This window comes from Pyrus communis, chromosome 10, assembly GCF_041283825.1.
Source record: "Pyrus communis isolate YQ-2024b chromosome 10, ASM4128382v1, whole genome shotgun sequence".
In the NCBI taxonomy this organism is placed as follows: Eukaryota; Viridiplantae; Streptophyta; class Magnoliopsida; order Rosales; family Rosaceae; genus Pyrus; species Pyrus communis.
This window is the reverse complement of record NC_142574.1, coordinates 7,795,050-7,803,725: the sequence shown is the minus strand read 5'-3', so window position 1 is coordinate 7,803,725 and position 8,676 is coordinate 7,795,050. Positions and strand designations below refer to the sequence as shown.

Genomic DNA, 8,676 nt, shown 5'->3' with positions numbered 1-8,676 from the left:
TTTTTTTTTTTTTTTTTTTTTTTTTTTTCCGGAGTGGGTCAACTGAAAATTTGAAATTTAAAACTCCCTAGCTTGTGTGGAAGTTTGAAGAGGTTGAACTATATAAAAAAGGATAAGTTTCCACTCTTTACCTTGCCTTCATTTGGTCATTTTGTAGTAATTTTTGAAGACACAGTATTCTCTAGTTGAGAAGGATTTCAGCGCTGCTTTGCACCATCTTCAGGTTAGTAGTCTTTTCCATTAGATCAAATGCTTTCATTCTTGTTGAATTGTTTAAGTGTTCATGTATTTGGTTGATGCACATAATGAATTGGTTGAGCTTTTCCTCATGCCCTAGGAACTTCTTTATGTTTCGATCCTAGATGTCAGACCCTGGATGTCCTAGTGATAAGGGCTCCCCTAGCTCTAGCTCTAGGTTTGAGCCTGTAATGTCGGAGTCTTCAGGGTCTTTGTTAGAGTCTTGTGCAAAAGAAAAGTTGGATGATCTTCACAATTGTCAAACCTTAGTCAATGTTGGTTCTTCCTCCTTCATGTCAGTGGGTGAAGGGGTTTTTTTTGACGCCATACCCATATTTCGCTCTAAGTTCATAGCAGACCATTTAGAGAATAACTTGTTAGATAACGAAAAGCAGCTTGAGGCCCTAAGGCAGTCATGTAGTATCCCTCGTAGTGTAGGAATGCGTTTGGTGCGTTGTGAAGAATTGATCACTAAGCTGCCCAAAGGTCATGTTATGTTCTATACCCAGATACTAGTGACCTTAGGGGTGAAGCTACCTTTGCACCCATGGTTGCAACGGATGCTATCTTTCATTGGATATGCACCTGGGCAACTCAACCCTGTTTTTTAAGATACCTTGATTGGGTTTTATATATTTTGAATGAAGTGTGGGTTAGGTGAGCCTTCTTTCCATTAGTGGCGTTACTGCTATAAGATGTGCCCAGTGAAGTCATGTACTGTTATGCCGAGTGTGCGTGTCGAAGCGAGAGAGCATATTGTCTTCGGTAAGAAAAAGGCGTACTACACATGGAAAAACTGGTGGTGCTTTCTTTATAATGATTGGGAGCATGCTAGGGGTGTCACACCTAAGCGACATGTTCCTAGTCACTTCCAAACTATAGGTTGTAATGTATCCATTGTTCGCATTATTTGCTATTTATTGTGATTTTCTCTTACTTCTAACATTTTTCTTCATGCAGTGATGCGAGGCACCATCAAGCTATTTGGACGGGAGCTAGTTGATGTAGAGAAGGTGTTGAGGATGCCCAAAGAAGATAAACACTTGGGCAAGCTACGACCCTTATTTCGAAAGTATGATTTCCAACCCCTAGTTTCCGAGTGCGAGAGACGAGCGAGTAAGTTGTTTCCTTCACTTGACCTTTGCTTTTCCCCCCTTTTTTTTTTTTATAAAGTTGTATTCCTTACTTTGATTTTCCTTGTTTAGTGGAAAAGGTGAGCAAGAAAAGGGAGATTAACACTAAGAAAAGGAAAGCACCTATGTTAGTTCCCTCATAAGACATTCTGTTTCACAAGGAAGCTCGCAAGCACCAGGTGAGACCAGCCATTAGACCTAAGTCTCAAGATGAGGTCCTCAAGATTGCTGCCTCGAGGAAAGCTGAGGCTGAGGCCATTGGATGTGCTGCTGCCATAGTTGCAAGGGAGGAGAAGTGATTGTTGCTTCCTCTTCCTACTATTGATCTCATCTTTCCTCTAGTTGTGGAGCACACTGGCTAGCAAAATGATCATGGTTCCAGTCGTAAAAGGAAGGACAAGGAAGAGGCATGCAATGTCCCTTTGAAAGATTTGAAGGTTGTCATGCAGCCAAAGAGCTTTAGGTATGTCAACACTTGCCTGGCAGGGTGTCAATTTACTTTTGATGACCTTGATGAGCCATTAGCTAATAATGAATCAGATCGCGACCAAATGTTAAAGCTATCTTCTTATGTGAGTGTTACTTTGTCATTTCCTTACTTTCTCCTCTTTATTATTTTTTGGTAGTGATGATCATCTTGTCATGCAAGTCATGACTGAGTACAAAGATAGACTGCAAAAGGCTGAGCGGTATAAGGTGAAATTGAAAGAGAATAAGTAGCTTGTGGATGACGTCAGGAAAAATAAGAAACTTTTGACAGAGGTCGTCCAGCTTAAGGACCAAACCATGGAGAGGTTGACGAGGTGGAATGGTGAGAACGTAAGGCTTAAGAAACTGTTTGAGGTGACTAAGAAATAGTTTGAGGTAGCTACCCTTGAGGCATCCAAGGTCAGGGAAGAGTTGGATGGTGCCTTGGTCGAGGTTTCTAAGTTGAAGGGGAGTATCCCAACTGAGAGGGAAGTTTCCGTGCAAGAGTTCTTGGGTTCCCAGGCCTTTCACCGTGCTATTAGACCTCATTGCACCCAAAAGGTTCACTTTGAGAGAAGAAAATGGATGGCCATCCTTGAGCGTTATGACGATGGAAGCATTATTCGAAAGTACCGTGAGGAGATAGATGAGTATCAACAAAAGGGTGAAACCTTCGTCCACACAGTCGATCCTAGTAATCAAGAGGAGTCTGACGATGAGGCTAGTGCTGATGAGCAAACTTAGCAGGGTGAGGATAATCTTGGAGATGTAGAGGATGGTGGTGGGACACATAGTGATATTGTCAGGGGTTAGACCTCAGATGAAGATGACTAGTACTGCTTTCATTTTCTGCATGTACGCTGAATATACTAGCTTGTTGTTTGTATGGCATGTGCCATGTACTTTGGATGTGCTAGTTTGTTGTTTGTACGACATGTGCCATGTACTTTGGATGTGCTAGTTTGTTGTTTGTACGGCATGTGCCATGTTATAAGCTTGAGAGCTTTTTGTTTATGGATGTTTATGACTTTGCACTGTATAATCCAATGTTAATTGCCAAGTGTTTGCACTATCATTGATAAATGTTTACCTATGTTTAAATAGATCCCTTGTTTGGATATAAGCCACGACTGGTATGATTGAACAAATATACTACGAAGCTGTTTGTTTATTTGTATAGTCTTGTTGACATATACTTAGACTTTATTTCATGTTGGAAGCATTCATGTTGAAGCTTCAAACCCAACTGTTTCATTGCTAGGAATGTAAAAGAGTTAGGACCGAGTTGTCTAAATCACCTCTTTATTGAATTCATGCCAAATGGTCTTCATTACATAGGATGCCGAATGGTTGTAGCTTAACACTTATACAATGTGAGTCTACTTGTAATAGTACTTCAAGTGATCAGCGTTCCATGGATAGCCAATGGTCTTGCCATCGGAGCTTCTGAGCTTGTAGGAGCCAGGGCGACTGAAGCCAACAACTTCAAACGATCCATCCTAGTTTGGACTGAGTGTGCCTTCACTCGAGACTCTGTCACAAAGTAAACTTTTTTTCAATACCCAGTCCCTCACTTTGAAAGAGCAAGGTTTGACCCTTAAGTCATAGTAGTTGGAGATGCACTACTTATTGGCGACATTCCTCAAGTGGGCCTGAATTCTATGTTCTTCAACTAGATCCAAGTTGAGGGTGAGGTGTTTGTCATTTTCACTTTGCATATAGTTCTGGACTCGGAACGTTGCTTGCTCAAGCTCAACTGGGACAACTGTTTCTGTACCAAAAGCAAGTGAGAATGGAGTTTCTCCTGTTGAAGTTCAATATGAAATGCGGTATGACCAAAGAACTTAGGGTACAAATTCTGGCCAACAGCCTTTAGCTTTGTCCAAACTAGTTTTCAAAGTGTGCTTGATTATTTTGTTGATGGCCTCAACTTGTCCGTTAGACTGGGGATGAGCAGAGGAGGTGAAACATAAGTTGATGTTGAACTTAGAGCAGAACATCGTGAACTTCTTGTTATCGAAATGTCACCCATTGTCAGTGATTATCACAATGGGAATGCCGAATCTGCAAAGGATGTTCTTCCATATGAAGTCTTTTATTTTTGTCTCAATAATGGTTGCCAAAGATTCTACTTTAGCCCACTTTGTGAAGTAGTCAACTGCAACGATTGCATAACGTACCTTGCCCTTCCCTGCAGGCATTGGGTCGATCAAATCAAGTCCCCACTCGGCGAAAGGCCAAGGGCTGATCATAGGAATAAGAGGCTCGGGAGGTGAGTAAGGAATAGTTGTGTAGCATTGACACTTATCACACGAGCATGATATTGTGATGGCATCTTGGTGGAGTGTTGGCCAGTAATATCCTTGGCGAAAAGCCTTGTGTGTTAGGGACCAAGATCCAGCATGATCTCCGTAGGCTCCTTCATGTATTTCCCAAAGGACAATTTTTGCCTCCACAAGTGTAAGGTATCTTAAGTATGGCAGGTTAAAACCTTGCTTGTAGAGTTAGTCATTAATGATTAGGTAATGGATAGACTTGTATCGAATTTGCTTAGCTTAGACTTTATCATTTGGGAGGGTGCCATGAGCAAGGAATTTATAAATCAGGGTAATCCAACTATCCCCTTGTTGTAAGTTGCACAATTCCACGACCATGGTGCTTGGTGCTGTCAACAATTCAACATGAATTTTTCTCCCAATCTTGTCTTCCATTACTGAGGTGAGGCGAGCCAAGGCATCTGCAAGACTGTTTGCCGCTCGAGGGATATGGATGATCTGGTAGTGGAAGTGCTTGAACAAGAGTTGTGTTTGCGTAAGATATGCTATCATGGAGCTATCCTTAGCATCAAAGTTGTTCATGACCTGGTTAACCACCAATTAAGAGTCACTGAAGATATCAATTTATTTAACTCCAAGGCGTTTGGCCAAACGTAAGCCTTCTAGAAGGGTTTCATACTCGGCCTTATTGTTTAATGCCTTGAATTTGAAACGAAGAGCATACTCCATCGCCATCTTATCAGGGGTAGTTAGGACTAGTCCTGCTCCACAACCTTATTGATTGGATGAGCCATCAACATATAGAGTCCATATTGTGAATGTTGGTTCTATTTTTCGAGCTTTCAAGGGTAATGAAACCACTGCTTTAGTTGTAAAAGCAACGTCAACATGATAAGTGAATTCGGCGATGAAATCTACAACTGCTTGGCGCCTTCTCAGCTAGCTTTGGTTGGTAGGAGATGTCAAACTCACCCAGTGCTATCGCCCATTTGATCATTCACCCCGAAGTGTCAGGACTCTAAAATATTTGTCGAAGAGGGTGATTGGTAAGCACGATGATGTAGTGTGCTTGAAAGTAGGAACGAAGTTTCCGAGCAAACATGACTAATGCTAGAGCTAATTTCTTAATGTTGGAGTATCATGTCTCCGCATCTTATACAGCTTTGCTAGTGTAGTAAACAAGTCGTTCGACACTACCATCGCTTCCAATGAGAACAGAACTGACTGCTGAAACTGAAACAGACAGATAGACAATGAAGGTGTCACCAACTTCAGGTTTAGAGAGCAAATGGGCTTTACTCATGTACTCCTTGAGGTTATTGAATGCTCCAGCACATTCATTAGTCCATGTAATGTACTTCTTACTTCCCTTAAGTGCTTTGAAAAAAGGGGCGCATTTGTCTATGACCTTAGAGATAAACCTGGTCAAGGCTACCATCCTGCCATTAAGGCTCTGGATGTTTTTTGAAGTTACGGGTTCTTTCATGTCAATGGTTGCTTTAATTTTCTCGGGGTTAGCTTCAATGCCTCGTTGGCTAATCATGAAGCCGAAGAATTTTCCAAAGCCCACGCCGAAGGCGCATTTGTTAGGATTCAACCTTATTTGATACCTCTTTAGGATGGTGAAGGTTTCAGACAAGTTGGTGATGTGTTGGTTAGCATGTTTGCTCTTGACTAGTATATCATCAACATAAACTTCCATGCTCTTCCCAATATGTTCAGCGAACATTGAATTGACCAATTTCTGATAAGTTACCCCTGCATTCTTTAGGCCGAATGGCATGACTTTATAGCAATATAGTCTTCTGTCAGTAGTGAAGGTTGTGTGTTCTTGGTCTTGAGGGTTCATAAGGATTTGGTTGTACCCTAAGTAAGCATCCATGAAGCTTAAGAGTTCACACCCTATTGTAGAGTCTATAAGTCTATCAATGAGAAGAAAGGGAAAGCTATCCTTTGGGCATCCTTTATTTAGGTCGGTGTAGTCGACATACATTATCCACAAGATCTTTTGAAGCAAGAGACTTTCCTTAGTCGGATTTTTCTTAACAAGAACCACATTTTCTACCCATGTTGGATAATTGACTTCAAGAACGAAGCTTATGTCTTTGAGTTTTTCGACTTCTGCCTTCATTGCCTCGTATCGTTCAACGTCATAAGATCTTCGTTTCTGCCTCATCGGCTTGGTCTTGGGGTCAATACTCAAGCAATGATAGATGATATCGGGAGAGATGCCTGGCATGTCTTCATATGACTAGGCGAAGACCTCAGAGTTCTTTTACAAAAAGGAGATCAATGTCAACCGAATTGGTGGTGACAAGGTGGTGCCAATCTTCACTATGCGTTCTGGATAATATTTTAAGATAGAGACATTCTTTAACTCTTCAGCAGGTTGTGCTTGCAAGGTGAAAAAATCATCTCGACGATTATCAGGTTGACTGTTGCCATCATGAAGACCCAAGTTGGCTTCATCCGGGTTGGTCTTTATGACTTGGTTATGTATAAAAAGGGTTTCCTTAGGCACATGCAGGTGTTGTTGCTTGACTGAAATGTTGTAACATGATTGTGCACTAAGTTGACCTCCTCTGATGTAACCATTGTCAGAGGGGGTTGGAAATTTCATCAACAACATATGTGTGGATACCATGGCCTTGAGATCATTGATGTCTACGCACCCAAAGATGACATTGTATGTCGTTGGGCAGTCAACCACCAGAAAGTTAGTGGTAATGGTGACTGTATAAGAGCCTGTACCAATGGTGAAGGGTAAGTGTATGCTCCCTAAATGTTGCACGATATCACCGAAGAAGCTTATCAGAGGAGAAATCGAGTGGTTGAGCAAGTGTTCAGCTACATTAAGTACCCTGAAAGCTTCAGCGAACATAATATTTACCGAAGCCCCCGTGTCTACAAGGATTCGTCGTACATCAAAGTTGGTTATGTTAGCCTCCATGATCAGTAGGTCATTATGAAGGTAAATGATACCTCTTTCTTCATCAAGGTAAAAACATATTGGATCCCAGTTAGGTTTTCAAAACTTGCCTCCCCTGACGTCTTCCACGTTAAACACTTAGTGGCCAGGCCTCAAAGTTTGTTCATTATGTTTCATGGCCCTATTAGAAGATTCAGACATGGGTGTACCACCGTTTATGGAATGCATCACATTCATTTGGTGTTGGCTACGGTTATCCCTTGGAGGGTGAAGGAGGAATTGATCAATTTTTCCTTCACGTGCCAAAGCTTCGATATGGTCATGGAGGATGATACACTTCTTGCCGTCATGGCCGTTATACTCGTGGTAACAACAAAACATGCCCGTGTTCTTCATGGACTTGTAATCCGGTTACCTCGACTTTGGCTTCGGTATTAGGTGAGCTATATTGGGGTAAATGGTCAAGCATGTGGCGTTCAAAGACGTGTATGTCTTATACCTTGGGGGAGGGCCTGTCTTGACACGTGCTTGGCCCACTGCATTGACTGCCTGGGGCGGGCATTATCGTGGCAATACCCTTGGTTATTGTGATAGTGCCCTTTACTCTGTTTACTAAAATAAGACTGGTGAGGATGGAAATCTTTCCTTTTGTCCTGAGATTGATAAGTCTGTTAACTTGGCGAAGCATTAGGTAAGGCAAAGGAAGGCGTCGCTGCCGTTGGGAAGGTTGAGGTCTTCTCATTTGGTTGGATCTGGCTTTCACTCCCTACTTACTGATAAGGGATGGCTGTAGGGGTTTCCCTTTATATGTCCTTGCTTCGGCGGATGCATGGTTGTAAGCATGTGCCATCACCTCAGAGTAAGTCTTCCAAGTGTTGGCATTGATCATGTACTTAAAGAAACAGTCACATAGGCCTGCCGTGAAGGCCTTGAGGGCGGTCTTGTCATCCGCCTCAGCGCACTGAGAATATTCATGGCTGAAGCGAACGACATACTTTCGTAATGCTTCGTCCGGCTTATGGCGAATAGTGTACAAGTCATCTGCAGAATGCAAGCAATTGGTCTGGAAGATATGTTGAGAGACAAACAGTTTCCTCAATTCCTCAAATAAGTCTACCGTCTCAGGTGGAAAACGGCAATACCAGTTTAGAGATCCGTCAGAGAGGGTGGAGAAGAAAAGAAGGCATTGCTCTTCGTCAGTGTGCATCATGTATGCCATGGTGGACTCAAAAGAGGTTGAGGTGTTCAATCGGGTCCTCTTTTCCAGTATAGAGTTGTAAGCCAAGCTTCTACTTTGTCTTCACTTGGAGGGGGTGTTGAGGATCCTCCTTGTAAGAGGGCCAGGCCTGGGTTGGTTTCAGTCAGGTATCTCGGCTTGACGTTCGGCCTTCAACTTGTTTACTTCCTCAACGAGCTGTAGAACAAGGGTGTACTGAATGGAGTCATGTACCGTTGGAGTCTTCTTCCATAAGTCTCCATCGCCTCTTGGAAGTAGGGAAGTTTGGTCAAGGGCATTTGGTTTTTCCTTGGACTCACTGTATTGGCTCCCAGGGTGTGGTTGTTAGAATACTTCCTAGTCCCTTATACCTTCATGTTCTTTTAGGACATGTCGTTCCTTCCCTAGATTGGTAGC

The 8,676-nt window shown here is 42.5% G+C and overlaps 2 pseudogenes; both read left to right on the top strand.

Annotated features, from left to right (window-relative positions):
• The first annotated feature begins 362 nt into the window (after positions 1 to 362).
• LOC148693459 (uncharacterized) lies at positions 363 to 1,996 on the top strand (annotated as a pseudogene).
• A 25-nt stretch (positions 1,997 to 2,021) lies between these two features.
• LOC148693458 (uncharacterized) lies at positions 2,022 to 2,672 on the top strand (annotated as a pseudogene).
• The last annotated feature ends 6,004 nt before the right edge of the window (positions 2,673 to 8,676 follow it).